Source organism: Heterocephalus glaber, unplaced genomic scaffold (genome assembly GCF_053883595.1).
Source record: "Heterocephalus glaber isolate CG9 unplaced genomic scaffold, H.glaber_assembly_v1.0 deba00000901, whole genome shotgun sequence".
In the NCBI taxonomy this organism is placed as follows: domain Eukaryota; kingdom Metazoa; phylum Chordata; class Mammalia; order Rodentia; family Bathyergidae; genus Heterocephalus; species Heterocephalus glaber.
This window is the reverse complement of record NW_028258171.1, coordinates 14,452,494-14,471,824: the sequence shown is the minus strand read 5'-3', so window position 1 is coordinate 14,471,824 and position 19,331 is coordinate 14,452,494. Positions and strand designations below refer to the sequence as shown.

The window sequence follows — 19,331 nt, the reverse complement described above, 5'->3', positions numbered from 1 at the left end:
AATGAGGTCACTGTTTATACCTAACTGCAAATCATGTTGAGAAATGTAGTTTACCTATGGGCCCAGGTGAAAAAATAAATCATTTACCTTTGACTGAATGATACTACTCCTGGTATCTATCCTAAATAACCAATCTAAAACACAGAAAATTTTATACAAGAAAATAAGTCTTGTAATAGTGGAACACAAAAACCTAGAAATACCCTGTTTATGCAAAATTAATTAAATTTCAATGCAGTCATTTAATAGACTGAACTTAATGCGGTCATTTTTAAACAAGATTTTATTGAGTTTATGTAGACACATTGGGGAATGCTTATCCTATAAATACTGTATAAGTTAAATAAAATCAGGCTCCCAAATTTGATATACTGATCAAAATTCTATCAAAATGTTCACGGTAAAATAAAAGATGACAGAAAATACTAATAATTAAAAAGCAGTTATAATAATGGTGATCATTCAGTGCATTCCCAAGACAGTCTAGGCAACGTATTAACAACTTTATTGTTATGTATATAACAATATATACAATATACCTTGATATGGTGCAAGATAGACTTTGCCTGTGGCACACACAGATATTTGCTGATAGATCTCAGTGGAGAAGGTAAGTCCTCCCCTATCCCACACTACAGCAGTGGTTGGTTACAGTGGCTGAGTAAACAGAAATGACCCAGTTCTGGTCAATGAGACATAAAGGAAACATTTGGGAAAGAGTTTCTTATGATGTAGAAGATACAGCCTTGTCAGAAGAGTCCCATTGCCCTTGCTCTTAGACTTTCTCCTCTGGCTGTGATTATGTGAGACATGATTTTTCAACTAAAAGTGGTCATCTTAGGATCATGATTTCACTAACCTAACATGATGGCAAAAGAGAGAGAGAAGAGAAGAAGAGGGAAGGAGAGGGAGAGAGGTAGGCCAAGGGAGAGGAACGGGGGAAAGAGAGAGAGAAGGAAGGGAGGGAGGGAGGGAGGAAAGAGAGAGAGACAGAGAGGAACTGAATCTTGACATCGTTGTTGAGTGGCTCCATCAGTCCTGCACTATCTACCTTCACACTTCTTTTTAAGTGATATAATTTAATATCTTACTCCCTAAGCCACATTTGATTGAGTGTTCTGTATTTTCAGCTGAAGAGATTTCCAGATGAATCCTTCCTTTACAGGCCTTAAAGCCAGAGAGGAAGAGGCAGAACCTGAATACAAAGCCAGGCTACTGAGGCCCGTCACAACACAGTAAAACCAAAGCAGTCTCTCCCCTCTACCTTACCTTCTCCATATAGGCTGGAGTAAAAGAAAAAGAGAGCAGAGAACGTGTGCTTTTCCCACAACTCATGTCCTACACCACACACACACAGTCAGCCAGCAGCCAGAGCTGGAAGACTCTCTCTTTCCTTGCTATCTTAGATACTTAACAATTTCTCTCAATAATTGTACAGATGTTTTCTGCTGCAACTATTTCCAAATTGTCTGTAATATTATTCCTTCTTGGCATGTCTCTTGATACAACACTCATATTGGTAGATGTTTGAGCGTGTCCCCTAAAATGTGTCTTTTTCTGGCCTTGTTTTTCATAGGGATAAAATTACTTGGTTTTGTCAAGCTCAAAAGATTGTACTTCAATCATCACTTTATTCAATGTACTACATCATTATAAAGTTTGGTTTTGAAACTACATCCTCTCCAATGCTGTCCTAATCTTTTCATTTGATTTCTTCTACTTGTTTGCCTTAAAAAAGAAACAATCCAGTGGGGGGAAAAAGAAAGGTAACAAGAAGTAAATACTGTAACTGAAATACTAATTGTAATTTCCAAAATCACCCTGGACAGATATCCACCAAATATGTCTATTTAACACAATTTGCATTTTTTTTTCAACTTCTAACGCTATAAAATGAACTCCCTCCTTCTGGCTACAGTACCCCTTGGCACAAGTCTCTTTGTCCCCATTAAGTTTCTGTTCCCACTCAACTACAACACAAGAGATCAGAACATTATGTGGCGGGAGTACTATCTCACTCATTTGGAAAGAACACTCATTTAAATCCGAAATCTAAACCTTAGCAGGTGCTTGAGAGGGTCCCATCTGTAAATGATCTTTCTGATTAAGAGTTATGCTGGGTATTTTGGAGTTCTGCATCAAACAGTTATGTTGTGAGCTTTAACACATCCTCTGCTACCACCTATTACAGCAAAGAAGCCATGGTGAAAGTCAATTCCCCAGATTAAAAAAAAAAATGTGTTCATCCTTGAGAAGGGCAATCAGACTCCCACAACTAAGCAAATGGCCTGCAAGAGGGATTGGTGCCAGTGAATTCTCTCTCCTGCAAATCCAGAGAGTTGATATGTATCTCAAATCCATCTTCCGCTGTATTTACAGGTTAACAAAATTCATTCGTACAGAAAGAAAAGGGAAACAAGATTCCTACAAGTTAAAATAAAGCACTTCTGAAAAAAAGGCAATTGGAAAAAATTCAAACTAAGAATTTAGACATTCAGCTTTTAGTTTCTACTCAATGACTAACAAACTGTGTGTCTTTCAGAAAAATACTTAGCCTTTCTAACTAGTTGTAGTTCTTGCACACGTGAAATGGGGATGGTAATAACATAGTCCATATTGTAGTTTGTGATCACAATATCTTTTTACTTCCACTTTGATGCAATGACCTATAAACTATGTTAGACAAATATTTTTCTCATTATAGAAATGAAGAACTGAGATGTAAAAAGTGTAAGTGACCTGACTGAAGTTCATACAACTTCTAAATTGTAAGGTGATATTCAAATGTAAGTCTTCTAAGTCTAAAATCAATGGCCTTTTTGCTAAAATCTATTGACCAAGATCCTCAGTGTGATTCAAAACCTATAACACTATGGGGGCCAGGGGTTTAGCTCAGTGGTTTTGCAGCCAGCCGTGCGAGCGCTAGGACCCGAGTTCCATCCCCAGTACCAAAAAAAACACACCTATAACACTGTGATCAGAATTCTAGGGAAGTAACATTGAATTATCTGTTCATATACAGAGACAAAATTTTTAGTTTTCATTTTCTTCTTATCAATTTCATTCTTAGGACAAAGTTCAGAGAAGTAAAATGAGAATAAGCTGGTTTTCAGAAACAGGAGAAGAAGCTATACAATTACACAGAAGGAGAGAGGGAGGGAGGAAAGTCAGGGCAGAAATGGCAAGTTGAGGACATTGCGGAAGAAGCTCTTGAATGCTATACAAATAAGAATTTTTCACCACAGAATTGTTTGGCTGCAGTGAATACTTCTCTCTTTCCTGTCATATGAGGATGTCTTAAGAACTTTGGCTAAAGAAATTGTTGCTTTTCTATCCATTATTCCATTATAGACATTTTTATAATCTCGAAGAAAATTATGCAATAAATTGAACTGTGAAGCATAATCAGCCACTAAGATGTATGTTTTCCCCCATCAGCCTTTTTTGGGGATATATAAAGGTAGTTAAATGAAATAAGTTGGCATGCTTGATTACACTTTGGTCTAATTTGCTACCCATTCTTAAAAAGAGAAAGAACCTATACAAAAGATTTCTGAAAGTTTAGAGATAAGGGATTACAAATATCAGAGATGTGAGGAAGAAAATCATTACATTATTTCCTCTGAATTTATTTAATCTTTTTACATAAATGTGTACGTTTTCTAAAATAAAGTTGAAGTATCTTAGAGAAAAAGCTACACATAATTAAGCTGCTAAAAGTGAAATAAAAGCAGCCTTTATTTTTCTTTCTTATACATTTTCAAGGGAAGGTGGTATCTTGCTTCCAAAAGCAAATATTTATAGGAACATATATTGCATCCTAAATTCAAATTTTAAAACCCCAGAATTTATTAATAGTTTTCCTGACAGTCTCACAGTATAACTGAATGAGGATAACAATTTAGAAAGCAAATAATGTTCTTATTTCTCTGATGCAATCATTGTAATCATCAACATTATGAAAAGTTTTAATTGCCTGACTGCAGAAATCAAAATACTTAAAGATTAGAGCCCTTTTTATAAAAAAGTTAAATTGACCTGACTTCTGTCATCACAGACCTTAAAATGTCACACTGGAAGCAGAACAGGAACATGAAATGAACCCATAATTAAACAGCAGGATACTTTAGGATGGGTCAAATAGGATGAGAGCATCCTATTTGGACGACCCAGAGGTCATCATGAATGAGCTTTGCTTTAGAAGAGAATATGCAATTTGGGGAATGTTTATTTTTTAATGCCTATGTGGAATATCTAGGTAATATGTTCAAGAAGCTAATGAATATATAACTGGGCCTTAGTAGAGAAATCAGCATTGAACTGATTGATATTCTCATTTATTTCATATCATCTATTCACATTCATTCCAAAGAAGATTTGGGAGATAACAAATATATTCAATGAAGCCATCAAATTGGATAACACCTGGTATACTACTAGATCCTTATAGATTGCCAAGGGAAAAATTAGTCATTATGTTCTACAGCAAATCACATATAGTTTGTGTTTTCTTCCATGAAGACTCGGACTAGCATGTGACCGCTGTGTAATAGAAGAACACTAAACAAGGAGTTTGGAAATGTGGTTTCTGGTTCCAGCTTCCCCGTTAGCACTGCAACCCTGAGCAACTCAGTTGAACTCTCAGAGGCCTCTGCTGTGAGAGAGCTGGATCATTTGATCTCTAAGTCCCTTCCAACTCTCAACAGGAACTCTCTTTGAGCTTTATTTGGTCGCGCATTATCTAGGCCCTTTCCTGTCTTCAGTGACCTCCACTTGGCCTCTGAGGCACTAATTAGCACTACAACTTGAGAACGAGGAAAAGAAGGCAAAAATCTTTGTTCTTCGCTAGGTTTTATGACAAGAAAGTATCAAAATGGGGAAAATCGACATTACCAGAATTGATTGAATTTAGACATGAAGTTTTGGGATTATAACAGATTATCCTGTCCCATAGGATCAAGGACAACCTAAACCCATGCCACACCGAGAAAGACCATTTGAAGAAGTTTCATTTAAAACTAAGGGAGGATGTTTTTGTGTGTAGATCTTCCCATGCTTTTGTATAGAAATGTTAATAGTATAACAATAAGAACAAAACGTTTTCAGACAACTGCAGAGTTTAATTTTCAAAAAAAGAAAACAATTATATAACCCCACAGAAAAGGAGAAAATTAAGCTTCATAAAAATAATAAAGATAGATGGCTGGAGCAAAATTGGGAAATTCTCAGTGTGCTCAGCACATTGTGTTCAAGCCATGGCTTGACTTGGGGCACGCTTTCCTAATGGTCTGCCCTTTTCCCTGTCTTCTACATGGAAACTGCTTACTCCAGTGTTCTCCAACTTGAACATATATTGCAATCCCATGGCGGACAAGCAATGGCCAGCTTCTTCCCCCAGAGTTTGTGATTCCTAAGCCTGGAATGGGCCCCCAAATTGACATTTTAACATGTTCTTTGCTGATGCTGACACTGCCGCACACTGTAAGAACCATTAGCCCCACATGTTCTATTTCAAGAATTCAGCTCAAAACCCACTGCCTCCTAAAGATGGGCTGGAGAGGGGAGGGGCTTCACCTGCTCCTTTTCCTCCCAGAAGACCCTGCCATGGTTGCCCTGCTTATAGCCCTCACCATGCAGCTCCTATCTGGGGCTGTCTGCGCCCATCTGCATCCCTGTGCTCTGCAATTCCCTTGAAAAGAAATTCAAATCTTACTCATACTGTCATGTTTCCCAGGATCTATAGCATTGTCCATTCCTACCACTTAATAAATGGAACAAAAATATGTGTGAATGAATGGATAGAAGAATGACTTTACAAGCACTTCTAATGTCAAGTATGTGGTTAGAGGTGTAAATCAGTAGTAAGAGCACACATATAACAAGTGTGAAGTCCTAGATTCAATCCCAGAAGCACCAAAAAAGAAAAGTTTAAAGTCAATGAAAATCATGCTGAACATGAATCGCCTAAAGATCTAGTTAAAATGCATAGTCTGATTCAGAAAGTTGGAAATGGTACCTGAAAGTCTCAATTTTTCTTTTTAAATGTATTTTATCTTGCTTTATTTTACTATTTTATTTTATTTTAATTTTTCATACAGGGCCTTACTATGTTGCCCAGCAGGCCTCAGATTCCTAGACTCAAGCCTTCTTCCACCTCAACTTCCCAAGTACTGAGATTACCAGGTGTCACCAAGCCCAGCTGAGTCTGAATTTAGAACAGGTTCCTGGGGAGGGGACTTGCAAGGTTTTCTAACAGTGGTTCCCAGCCTTGACTGTTCATCAGAGTCGCACAGGGTTCTAGCACAGATCCACAGAGATTCCCAGGCCCATGAAATCAGAATCCCTGGGGTGCAGCCCAGGCATCAGGACTTTAAAAAAGCACCTCAGGGGCCAGGGATTTAGCTTAGTGGTTCTGCCATCTGCCTCGAAAGCAAAAGGTCCTGAGTTCGATCCCCGGTACCAAAAAAAAAAAAAAACAAAAAACCACAAAACATCCAGTTAAGCCTGAATTCTTAATACACAGGTTGTGATACAATAAAAATTTATAAAAATAAATAAATAAACAAATAAGCACCTCAGTATTTCTAATGCATAGCCAGAGCTGAGAATAGTTGGTTTCTATGTGATTACCATGATGTATTCAAATTACCTAAGAATTCAAATTAGTATGCTCCAGGTTATTGGAGTTTTATATTATTTCTGATGGTATTTATGTTGATCATGCCAAATATATAATTTTATTCTCTTTAAATCACTTAGCATAAAATCACATCTTTAACTCTGTAGATATCATTACCTACATTGGCCAGAAAATTCTGACAGCTTTTGAAGTAAAGATTTACTAAATATTTACTTGAAGTTTGCTTTAATATTTACTTCAGGTTGCTCAAACAACCATGTTTAAAAGAATCAGTAACTATTTTAGGCAATTATAATTATGACGTATATTTTTCTTAGAAGCAGGGCAGTGAGAAAGTGCTGTAGACATCAATGGATTCCAAGTGTCAAATGTCACAGTATCTGGCCCTGAAACACTGGCCCCAGAATGCTCCATTCCTTTCAGGATCCATCTTAAACAATCAAAGTCAGACTTTTTAAAAATCTATTTTAGGAATAATTATAAAATAAAAATCCATATTTATAGAGAAGTTATATTAGACAGTATTCTTTCACATTGCAAAAGAAAGATCTCAATAGCATCCCTTCAACTATTAGGTCACTTGAGTTCCTTTAAAATATAACCCAATCTACACCTCAGTTTCTACCAACTTCTCACAGACATATCTGTGCCATAATGCAAGAAATGCGTACATGGTTGACTATGCTCTTATTGTTTAAAAAAGCAGGCCAGATAATGCTAGACCTTCCCAACCTGGGGTGGTCTGTCCTAGAAACAGACTGCATAACCCATTCCAAGTCCCTGCTTCGTGGGCTTTGAACAGGCTCTGGAGGTCCTCCTTGCCAGAAGAGGAGTTAAAACATCGCATTCAATAGGAGGAAGTACTGTACTTGGCCCACACTACAGACTCTAGTATTGCGGCCTCTAATTCTCAGGAAGGTAAAGAGAAGCTCAATTATGCATTTAGGCAAGCCAAGTTGAGTACAGGGAATTAAGCCTTCCTCCAGCCAAATATTCTTTACAATAAAAGATTGAAAAGCTTTAGAAGACTAATAACTAGAATCCTTTAGGTAGAACTCTTATGTTTCTTTTCTGATAGTCTTAAATTTCAAAGCAATTATAATAATCAAAGAAATACTGAAACAGCATGGCTTGCATATAGGCAAGGATATGAATGGTGCCAAATTCAATAAATTATGCTATTATGAAATAATCATCTGACAGAAAGGAGAAGTTCCACAAATAAGACAAAGGGCTGAATATACATAAATTTCCCAATGGACTGAAGTTCTTATTCTTATAGCTGACCTCAAAACAAAAAGATGCTTTGAACACATTAAGGAAAAGCATTGTAAAATCTAAGATCTGACTTTTATTCCCTCTAATTAACTCAGCAGCTTTCCAATCTTGTTCCTTTTCTAAAGCCTTTCTGAGATCATCAGTGGTATCCTACAGAAAAGAAAGAGATGTCAGAAATCTGGGGAATACTTATCTCCCTTCCACCCTGATTTCCAAAAAGAAGGATAAGAATTTCATAAAACTGAAGTGAGTGGTAGCTAAGCCTACCATTGACTCTAGGGGAAAAAAATCTAAAATGGATTATTTAATATATACTAAATACTTAAAGAGGAAGCTAATCCCAAGCAATTACCCTAAATTCAAGAACATTCCTGCAAAATATTTTTTTCCAAGATTAGTAATGTGGTAGGAATCACAGATATGTAAAACATCTTTTTCTAAGACTAGTAATATGGTAGAGTGACAAATTGCTATAGATATAATTCTGCATTTCAGTGATCATATCTGTAATAAGTGTGGAAGATGGATAAATGTGAAAAGCTTAAAAGTAAGTAAACCCCGTGTTAGCAATCTTTCCATCACTGTGATAAAATGCCTGAGATAAACAACTTAAAAGGAGGAAAGATTTATTTTGACTCAAGAATTTCAGTCTATGGTCACTTTTAGGCCTGTGGCAAAGTCATGACACTATGGCAGAAAGCACCTGGTGGATGGAGGAAAGTGCTCACTTCATGGCAGCTGGGAAGCAGAAAGGCAGAGAGAGGGGGAGAGAAAGAGAGAGATTCAATAGTCTCTGCAAGGGCACACCTCCTGATGACCCAATTTCCTCCCATTAGGCCCCACCTTCTGAAATTTCCACTACCTCCCCATAGTGCTACAGGCTGGTGACCAAGCCTTTAACACCAGACAATTATCCTCAAATGTTGTAGGCATCTTGGAACAGCACCCCAAATTCCAAGTTTCCCAGGAATTCCACACGTTAGTAGAATTCCTCCACAGATGCATTTCACACTTTGTCATCTCAATACATCACTGCCATAGCTTTCCCTGATCACTGAGGATCACCTGAATCAGAGCTACAAAGGAAGCATTCGAGAGTCCAATATAATTCTTCATCAAACTCCAGTTTTCATCTGACTGGATTAACAAAGGTCGTCCCTTCTTGAGACTGCTGGCTTTTGACTGGGTCACAATAGCACTTCTGAACTAAGACCTCCCTTCCTGTGTCTTCTCACTTCCCCATGACTCTCATAAGGGAGAAGAAACCAGATTGACATGGTGTCTTTTGGTCCTCCAGCCCCACTTTATTGTAGGTTTAACAATCTGAGTGACTAATGGAGCAGCACAGGAAATGTCATGGCAATATGCAGCAGAAGATCCATTTGCTGCTAGGATTCCATTTAGGAAGTAATTAAACCTTGTAAAAGACCTTTCAACTACTGAAGTGTTGCAGATTGCCTAACCAGAGAGAGTAAATTCAAACATAAACATGAACATGAACATTAGAGACCAGTGCTACAGCTGCCAGTATTCCAGACTGACAAATGAAACCCAGATTCCCAAGTCTCCAGTCCCTGGGTCTGCCTTTTGCTTTAACATCCAAGTGCACTGGCTCAAACCTTTATCCCATTCTAGGCAGTCCAGAGCCTTTGGTGAGACCCGGATTTATTCACTCTAAGAACATTTTACTGAGAAACTACTGTGTGTCAAGCTCAATTCCAGGCACTAGAGATAGGGCAAGAAAAGCAGGTAAAGAAAACTCCTTGCCCCAAGGAGCTGACCTTCTTTCCGCACATCTGTTTGGGGCAGTAAAGGTGGGGAGTGGGTAAGATTCTCCCTGCAGTCCTGTACCCCGCTAGCTGCTGCCATTTCTCTCCGCCCTGACGGGGGCGCCACCAATATGGACTCATGATGAAGGGTAATAGAGTGGGACCATAGCACAATGAAATGCAAGCAGCAATTTAAAATGGAATATGTATTTTTTTAAATCACTAATTTAACAAGCCAGTTCCGATGGAGACTGCCGGGCCCCTTCCGCCCCCGCGCGTCCGCGCTCCGGGCCGGGTGCCAGCGGCCCTGGTGTATTTGGTGACCCGGCTGGCAGGCTGCGGGGGGCGAGAGGCCACGGAGAGCTGCTGGCGGAGGCGGGAGGGTCCCGGTGACCCCTGAGCGTCAGATGCTGCCCCGTTCCGTGCCGAGGAGCGCTGCGCCGCCGCCTTCCCTTTCTCCGGGGCCTTGGTGGCGAGGGCAGCAAAGCCGGATTAGAACCCCGACAGGGGTGCGGGGCCACTTCCCTAGCAAGCCTCCACGGAGAAGCAGCTTGACCCGCAGCGCAGCCGCGGGGTTCCGAAGGAGTCGGGGCCGGGCCGCCACCAACTTGGCTCCCCAGCCCTCGCTGAGGCTGAAGAGCGCTCCGTGGCCACCTCCTAAGCCCAAGACGATTTCTGCTGTCCCGTCTGTCAGGAGGCCCGTGCTGGCCGCGGCTGGTCAGCACGTTTTCTTGCAGGAAATGGTTCCTGACTGCAGTGAGAGAAAGTGGAATACATTGTCCCTTGTGTCGTGGAAATGTGACTAGAAGAGAAAGAGCGTGTCCAGAACGGGCCTTAGATCTTGAAAATATCACGCGAAAGTTTTCTGGTAGCTGCAGATGCTGTGTGAAACAGATTAAGTTTTATCGTAGGAGACATCATTACAAATCTTGTAAGAAGTATCAGGATGAATATGGAGTTTCTTCTATCATTCCAAACTTTGAGATTTCTCAAGATTCTGTAGGGAACAGTAATAGGAGGGAAACATCCACATCTAATAACACAGACACTCACCAAAAGAATACAAGTTCTACTGGGCATCCCACCTTTAAGTGTTCCTTGTTGTCAAGAGTCCAGTTTTACCAGACAGCGCTTACTGGATCCCTGTAAGAGTAACCACCTATTCAGATAGTACCTGTGAATCTTCAGCTAGAGGAGGAAACCCAGCATCACACTGCTGTTGAAGAATCTTTTCAAGTAAACATCTAAAGTCTGTAGACGTCTCTGCATCTTTGTACCTGCAAGTGCCATGTTTAAGGGGAAAATTACATGAAGTCATCATTTCAATAACTTGATGTGTACATTAATAAAAGTAATTCAGTCTATTTAAGTTTTCTCATTGAAAAATAAAAGTGGGCCACCTTAAAGTTTTACTTCATCCTCTTGACAAGTGAAAAAAATGAAAGTTACAATACTACTTTAAAAGCATGCAAAAGGTTGTACTTCATCTTTTTTTATATTGCATATGATTGGATTTTTCATTATTATGTTGCTTTTGAAATTTGGGGCAGTTCCTCCCATTTACTTTTTTGTACACAAGTAACACAGTAGCAAATTCTGAAAGGTGCAATTAATGTAAACCTAACAAATCTGAGCCAGTTGTCAGAGTTGCAGTATGGAACCTTGAAGTGCTAAATGGAATAATCCAAAGGAAGTTTTTTAAAAAATACATTCTAGCCAAAGAATTCAACTATGGAAAAACTGTATTTATATAACATTTAGAATTTTTAAAACTAGTGAGAATTTTTTTTTTTTTTAGTAATTAAAGTTTAAAAACTGAAAGGTTGGGTCCGGGGATTTAGCTCAGTGGTTCCGCCGCCTGCTGTGCAAGCGCAAGGTCCCGAGTTCGATCCCCAGTACCAAAAAAAAAAAAAAGCCCCAAAAAACTGAAGGTCATTTTAAAGATATTTTCTTTTTGCTATTAGCAGGATATGTCAAGACAAAAATGTATTTCTTTAATGGGCAGCTGGTCATTTCAATCTTGTTTGACGAATTTGTAAGCCTGATACATACCAAGCTGAATAACAGTTCTTTGGCCTCAGAACTTTCAATAGCTAGTGTTTCTCAATAGATAAGATGAAACTTACAGTAGAAACTTTCAGGTGGTAATATATTTACAGAGAAATAAGATGTTTAAAGAAATGCAGTCAAAGCTAAAGATATATATGCATATGTTTTTGTATGTGTACATATATAGATTATATATACATCTTTGCATGCCACTTGTCAGGTTATTTATAAAGTTTCTATTAAGGATTTTAAAAATGGAAAAGCAGTATAGGATTGAATCGTTTATCTGGTTTGATTAAAATTTTATATGTCACTGAATTTTTAAAATGTAACAAATGTTAAATGGAATAGTTGGCTGCTATTACATCTTAAAAATAGAGTTTACACACAGTTATCTATATCTAGTGCTCATTTGTTACTCTCAGAAATAATGTGCAACTGGTAGATTTTTACTAGCCACTGTTTCACTTCTTTTTAGTCAAAATGAGAGTTGTTCATAGTATTCAGTAATGGGAATCCTAAAGTATTTTGTAGAAGGGCCCAAATTACAGAATAAAAGATGAAGACTGGATTTGTTGACATTCCATACTAATACACAATGTTTATGCTTTTTTAAAATAAATAACTAAAAGAATAAAAAATAAAAAGCCAGTTCCCATTCTCGCTGGTGGTCAGTTTCTTTCTCCCTCAGCTGTGGCTCTTTGCCATCTTCCCCAAGATCTCTCTCCTAACACTTCCCAGCTCCTAGGGTTCCCAGCTGCCAGCCTCTGACCCTCAATTTCCTTCTACTTTTCTCACGCAAAGCAATTCACCCACAGCTTCCGGAATGTGCCCTGGGGTGTAGTGGATGACAAAAGGCTTCACCTTTCCGACCCAGAAAGTCGGCTGAGATATTTTCTAGAACAAAGAGCCATCTTGCCTTTTGTGAATCACACCACTCTTGCTATGTAAAAGCAGTTATATAGTCTGCTCTAGTTTCAGTAGAATTGATTATCTCATTTCAGTCAGCCAATATTTGTGGAAAAACAATATGCAGAATGAATTTCTGAAGACTACCCTCACAGCAGAATTTAGTAGTCTCATTAACACAGACTTAGAAAGATATCATTAAAGATTCCAAACAAGTAAGCAACCCATCCCAGCATACACAATATTGAACAAGCAGAAAAAGAAGAGACTTTAAAAAAATAAAACTGGATCAGTAGTACATATATTATTACATCAAAATGGCTTTCAAATATATTAAAGATTCGTGAAAGAAACACAGAAGGAACTATGAAAGTAATTCAATATGATTAGAGTTGTTTATAAAAATATTCTAGAGTAGAAAAGACTTCTAGCATGATACTGAATCTAGAAAAATAAAGAAAAAAGGCTTAGCAAAAAGATTATGTATAAGTATTAAACTTCCATATAACTATCATAAACCAACTCAAAAACAAATGGGGAAACATTGTAACACATACAACAGATTAAAGTACAATTTCTCCCATACTCTAAGAGCTCAGACCTTATCAAAACAAACAATAAATTTTTTAAAAATACGTAAAGAATATGAACAGGCAGTATACACACAAACACAAATGACCAATAAAAAAATATGTTAAAGCTCACTTGTACTAAAATAAATTAACATTTTTAGAAAGATAATGTTTTCCACTTAGCATACTGGCAAATACAGTAATACATCAGTTCCAGAATGCTTCTGTTCACATACAATTCAGTTCTCATCACTTCTCGGCCTTTTGGCTAAGATCAAATGTACAATTCAGTTCTCAAACAGAAGCTTTCAGAAAAATTTTGCTTCCATTCATGAACTCTGCATTGGATGAGGAATGTGACCATGGCAATCTTCCCCACACAAACACGAATGCAGCCATCTTCCCCAGGATAATGGAAAGAATTAAGTTTTTGAACTTAGGTACCACTGTATATCAAATGTACAATAATAACTAGTCTTGGCAATGATGAGAGGAAACACCATTTTCATACACTGCTGGTATGAATGTCAAATTTGTGCCAACTTTTTGATAATTAGGCAGTATATGACTTGGAAATTTCATTATTTTTCCTCAGAAGTATGTTAAGGGATGTGTCTTTATCACTTTCCTCATCACCAGGGCACAATATCTATGCCCACGACTTAAAGTATGAAAGCTTTTGTTTGGTTCAAGGTTTCAACCCATGCTTGACTGGCTCCAAAGCAGAAAATGCATGATAGAAGGGCATGGCAGACGCAAAGGTGCTCAACCTATGGAAGCCAGGAAACAGAGAAAGAAGGAAGGAGCCAGGGACAAAAATATACCCCTATAAGTCAGTGACCACATTCAGCTACTAAACTCATCAATGATCCAGTGACCTTCCTTCCACAAACATGAGAATTTGGGGGACATTTTAGATCCAAACCAGAACATTCTTCCCATGGCCCCCAAAACACTCATTCAATGTTATTATCCAAAATGTAATTAGTTCATCTCTAAGAGTCACCAAGGTTTAAAAGTTCCAGTATTGCTGAAAAGTCCAAGTACAAAGTCTCCTCTGAGACTCAAAGCAAACTCTTAGTTATGAGCCTCTGTAAAAATCAAAAAGAAAGTTAAATACTTTCAACATTCAGTGACACAGAATGAACATTCCCATTCCAAAAGGGAGAAAGAGATGGACAGGAAGGAATGGGACCAAAGCAAGACCAAAACCCTGCAGGACAAATATTAAATCCTGTAGTTCTGTGTACAGCACCCATGCCAAGTTGTAGCAAGAAGTGAGCTCTGAAGGAATTGGGCAGCCCTGCCTTTCCAATTGCAGCCCACATAGCTTCTCTACAGTGGTTCTGCTCACTGCCAGAGGCTTTCCTCAACAGAAGATCCACATTACCAGCAACTCCAACTTCCTGGGGTCTCCACTGCACTTTCAGCTTTATTCTCACAGAGTCCTCTCAGCAACACACTCCCTGGCCCCCCAGGCCTTCTGAAATCTGGGTGAAAGCCTCCCTAAACAACTCTTGGATTCTGCATGCCAGTAAAACCAGTACCACACAGATAATGCCAAGGTCTGCTGCCACCTTGAGTGGTAGCCTGACCCCTTTGACTATGGCTGCCACAACCTCTGAGTGCCTGGATGGATGAACATTATGAAATCCATCCCAGGGAACAAATTTCTTGGGCTGCTCTTCTCCAGAAGGGGAGTTGGGGGCTGTCTTCTCAAATGAAGTCTTTATGGTTTGTACCCTTGAACTTGCAAAGGGTGCAGTCTTGTTGATTCCTGAGATGCATTCAAGTTAGCTTTCCTATTGTCCTGATGCAAAGTACTTAGCTTCTTTTGTTTTTTGGTACCGGGGATCGAACTTGGATCCTTGCGCTTGCGCAGCAGGCAGTGAAACCACTGAGCTAAATCCCCAGCCCTCTTAGCTTCTTTTTAATGTGAATTTTTTTAGCAACCATACTCTCCATAGTCCCATTTGTAAGCACTTCCTTTCTGATAAAACTGCAAATTTTAAATCATTTAACTTTGCCATTTGCTTCTGATTCTCACTGTAGACCTTGCTAAAAGTAGCAAGCAGTAACCATATCTTAGCCCAAACACTGAACTACCTTGAAATTTCCTCCACCAGATTATTTAGTCTATTGCTCTTAATTTCAATCTCTCACAAAGTCTCAGGACATGGGCAAAATGTAGACAAATTTTCTTCCAGACCATAACATACCTGGCCTCTAGTCCAACTGCCAATGCAGTCCTTGTTCCCACCTGAAACCTCTGGAGCCTGGCCTTCACAGATGTATTTCTTTCAGCATTCTGGTCTACTGAGCTCTGACCAGACTCTCCCACCAAGCTCAGGTTACAGCATTCTAGGGCTTCTCTTGTTGGCATCTCCAAACCTTTCCCAAGTCCTCCTATGAACCAGTTCCTAAGGCTTCTGAAACAGATGGTTAAGTGTAGTCTCAGCAATTGTCCCTCTCTCGGTACCAAAAATCTGTCTTAGTCACTTTCCTCATCACCGGGACACAATATCCAACACCTACAATTTAAAGGAGGAGATGTTTATCTTGGCTTATGGTTTCGTCCAGAGTCAGCTGGATTCAAAGCAGAAATGGCATGGTGGATAAGTTGGCAGATGAAAAGGTGCTCATCCCATGGTAGTAAGGAAGCAGAGAGAGAGAAGGGAGGAGCCAGAGAGAAAACTATGCTGTTCCAAGTCATGCTCCCAGTGACCACCTCCAAGCAGGCCCCATCTTGTAACAGCATATTCAGCTGTGAATTCATCAATGGATTAACCCACTGATAAGTACAGACACCCATGATAAAATCATCTTTCACAAACATGAGGATTATGGAGGACATTTTATATCTAAACCAGAACAGGATTTTTTTTGCAGCATTGCTTATCACAGTCACACAACTATAACATTTTAAATGGCCATATTAGGAGTGTTTCTATAAGTCATAGTATATTCATACAATAAAATACTATGCAAAATATATGTAACCATATTATAGAATGAGTTTGTTACTCTTAAAGTTGTATCATAGTCATGTTTCTAGTTAGGAAAAACAGCAATCCTATTTGTATAAAGAAAAAATGGAGAGAAGCTCAGCCGGTCCCAGCACCCGGTTGGAAGTTCCTCACCACCATCCCAGGCTCCTAGGGCAGAGAAGCTCAGCTGGTCCCAGAACCCGAAAGGAAGCTCCCCCCCCCCACTATCCCAAGCTCCTAGGGCACAGAAGGTGAGCCACGTGGGCACCAGAAGCACCCCCTCCCATGGAAATGAGAAGACACATAAACAAGTCTCAAAAACAGACTTCTGGATCACCTACAGCAACCACAAAGGGAAATGAGATGGAACAATCTGATATTCAACCACCTGGACTCTCTGAACTGGCAACAAAAGAGGATCTGGGAAAAATGAAATCAGAAATAATTACGCAGATAACAGCAAAGATTGTGTTCCTGGTGCAAGACATGATTCATAAATCTAGAGAGGACACAGATTAAAAAAATAGAGGATATGAGGAACATGATGGAATCCCAACATAGGAAACAAATGGAATCCATAAAACAGATACAAACAGATTTCCAAGAGATTAAAAACTCTATCGAAAGTCTGCGCAGCAGAATGAACCAATGTGAGGACAGAATTTCACATATAGAAGATAAGATTGCAATTAGTGAGGAGGAAAAGAAAAACTGCTTTAAAATTGTAAGGGAACTCGAGAAATCAATCCAGCAGCTGCTAGACGATGCAAAGAAGAATAACATAAGACTGATTGGAGTCAATGAAGAAAGAGGATACAGATGACATTAAAAAACTATTCACAGAAGTGATGGCAGAAAACTTCCCAAGCAGGGGAAAAGAACTTGACATACAGATAAGTGAGGCATATAGGACTCCAGCTAGCCTTAATCAAAAAAAAATCTACACATGGGCATATAATAGTTAGGATTCCAGAAATCCAACAGAAGAACAAAATTCTACAAGCAGTGAGAGAAAAGAAACAAATCACATACAAAGGAAAGCCCATCAGAATCACAGCAGACTTCTCAATGCAAACCCTCAAGGCAAGAAGAGCTTGGAGTGATGTATTTCAAGCCCTAAAGGAAAACAGCCTCCAACCCAGATTGATGTACCCTGCAAAACTATCTTTCAAAATGGATGGAGAAATAAGATACTTTCATGATAAAGAGCACCTCAGGAACTTCATGAATACCAAACCGGCACTCCAAAAAATTTTAGACAATACCCTAGGAAAAGACAATGAGGATCACAACCCCAGGAAACCCAGCAGAATGAATCCATTGGGCATGACAAATTAAACGCAAAGGGGGAGACTCCAACAAAAAGAAAAAGTCATGACAAGGCTTTTAAAACTTTTAACTTCATCTCCCTAATGAGTGTATAATTCAATCTTATTATTGTACTGATTAGTATTTTTCTGATTCTAGAGTTGCACACCATTCCTTGTGCTATACTGGCTGTTTATCATCTGCTTATGTCTACATTTTAATTGGGTTATCTATTAATGAGCTCTAAGAATTCTTTAGATATTCTGCTCATAGGTTTTATGCATTGTAAATATGGTCTGTTTAAGGACTACTTTTCATTTTAATGATGTCATTTAAAGTTCTAAATTTTGATGGAATCTCATTTATCAATTTTTCTCTTTTATACATCATGCTTTTTGTATCCTAGGTAGTTCTTGCCTACCCTGAATTCATAAATATTTTCCCTTATAATTTCTTCTTAAAGTTTTATACTTTCAGGCTTTCTTATTTAGGTTCATAGACCCCTTCAAGTTATTTTCATGTATGGAAAAAAAGGGTTGAGGTTAATTTTTTATATACGGATACCAGGTGTTCTAGTGCCATTTGCTGAAAACACTATCTCTTCCTTGGCTCTTGAATTGAGTTTATATTCTATAAAATGCTAATGTTTAATAATCTTTCAAAACTCAGTGGACCATATATGTGTGGTTCTATTTCTAGACTCTCTGTTTTATTCAAATGATCTATATGTCTTTCCTTACACCAACACTGCCTTGATTACTGTAGCTTTAGAAGAAGTCTTAAAATTAGGTACTAAATGTCTTCCAACACTGTTTTTGTTTTTGTTTTTGTTTTTAACTTTTCTAGGTCCTTTGTACTCCTACATAACTTTTAAATTTCAATATCCAATTCTTCTTTTATAGCAAGTATACACAGACCTGAATTTTTATATATACCTTGTGTTTTCTAATCCTGCTAAATTCAAGTACAAGTTCTAGGGGCACCTAGAGATTTCTTAGCATTTTCTCTGTAGATGATCATTTCATCTACATATAAAGATTTTGCTTCTGCCTTGCCAATCCAATCCTAGTTGTGTCATTTTATTGCCAGATTATTTTGGTGGGGACTAGGTTTCAAAGTTTAATGGAGAGATAAAGAGTAAGCATATCTGCCCTTGTTCCCCACCTTAAGGAGAAAGCATTGTATCTTGTCCATTCATATAAGGCATTCTCATTGGAAGTATAGAGTACATGTCTTTAATCTGTTGAGAAGGTTCTGTTCTGCTTCTAGGCTCCTGATAGCTTTTACCATGAACAGCTGTAGAATTTAGTCCAATACTTTTTCTCCAACTAGTGACAGGATCATATGGCTTTTTCCTTTCCTCTGTTTCAATGATGACTTTTGGGGGTGGATCTTCCAATGCTGAACCAACACTGCCATCCCTGTAACAAAACCACTTTTTACATCCTGCCAGATCTGACTTCTAATAGTTTGTTTTGTTAAACAAATTTCTATCTATGTTCATACTTTCTTCTTCTATTATCTTTATGCAGTTTTAGGATTAGCACAATATTGAGTTCCTAAAATGAGGGGAGAAGTGTTCCTTCTTTTTTCTGCTTTAAATGTTTGATATAATTTATCAGTTAAAATGTTTATGAGCCTGCTGTTGTCATATAGGTAGGTTTTCAAGCTAGGATTATACTTTCTTTAATAGGTGCTATTCAAATTTTATATTTACTCCAGAGTTAGTTTCATTAATTTGTCTTCCAAGTTACTTCTTAGAAGTTGTCAAATTTATTTCAAAAAAGATTTTTGCAATATGCTTTCTATATCCTTTTAA

At 38.3% G+C, this 19,331-nt stretch overlaps 1 long non-coding RNA gene and 1 pseudogene across 6 annotated transcripts in view; one reads left to right on the top strand and one right to left on the bottom strand.

Annotated features, from left to right (window-relative positions):
• LOC101712638 (uncharacterized) overlaps positions 1-19,331 on the bottom strand; it is a 313,187-nt gene that overhangs the window by 243,172 nt on the left and 50,684 nt on the right. The gene's annotated exons all lie outside the window — the stretch shown is intronic.
• LOC101709891 (E3 ubiquitin-protein ligase RNF138 pseudogene) lies at positions 9,932-10,991 on the top strand (annotated as a pseudogene).